Source organism: Acyrthosiphon pisum, unplaced genomic scaffold (genome assembly GCF_005508785.2).
Source record: "Acyrthosiphon pisum isolate AL4f unplaced genomic scaffold, pea_aphid_22Mar2018_4r6ur Scaffold_316;HRSCAF=736, whole genome shotgun sequence".
Taxonomy (NCBI): domain Eukaryota; kingdom Metazoa; phylum Arthropoda; class Insecta; order Hemiptera; family Aphididae; genus Acyrthosiphon; species Acyrthosiphon pisum.
The window spans coordinates 50644-51024 of NW_021772569.1; positions in this window are offsets into that span (position 1 = coordinate 50644).

Below are 381 nucleotides of genomic sequence, written 5' to 3' on the forward strand. Positions count from 1 at the left end.
TATAATGTATATTTCAACGAGTTAAGCACAATGGTGCAATCAGAATTTGTTGGCTAGACTTAGTTCCAAGGTTAAGAGCTTTTAATGATTGTAATTTTGAGTATTATACGTCTACACAGATTATTTCATGAATCTATTTATAACTCTCATTTTAAAACTTTATTAAAAAGTATGTAATTATTTATTTTAATACATGCATGCATTTATTCATGTACCTATACTTACATTATACATAGATTACAGATCAAGATGGTTGGGCTGAGAGGTTTTTATGATAAAAACCAAAAATATTTTTTGTGGGTGGCGCGCGCGAGGGGGGTAAATGTTTCAATCTCCCCACAAATATGACCAAATTACGCCACTAATTACGGTGGTGCAATT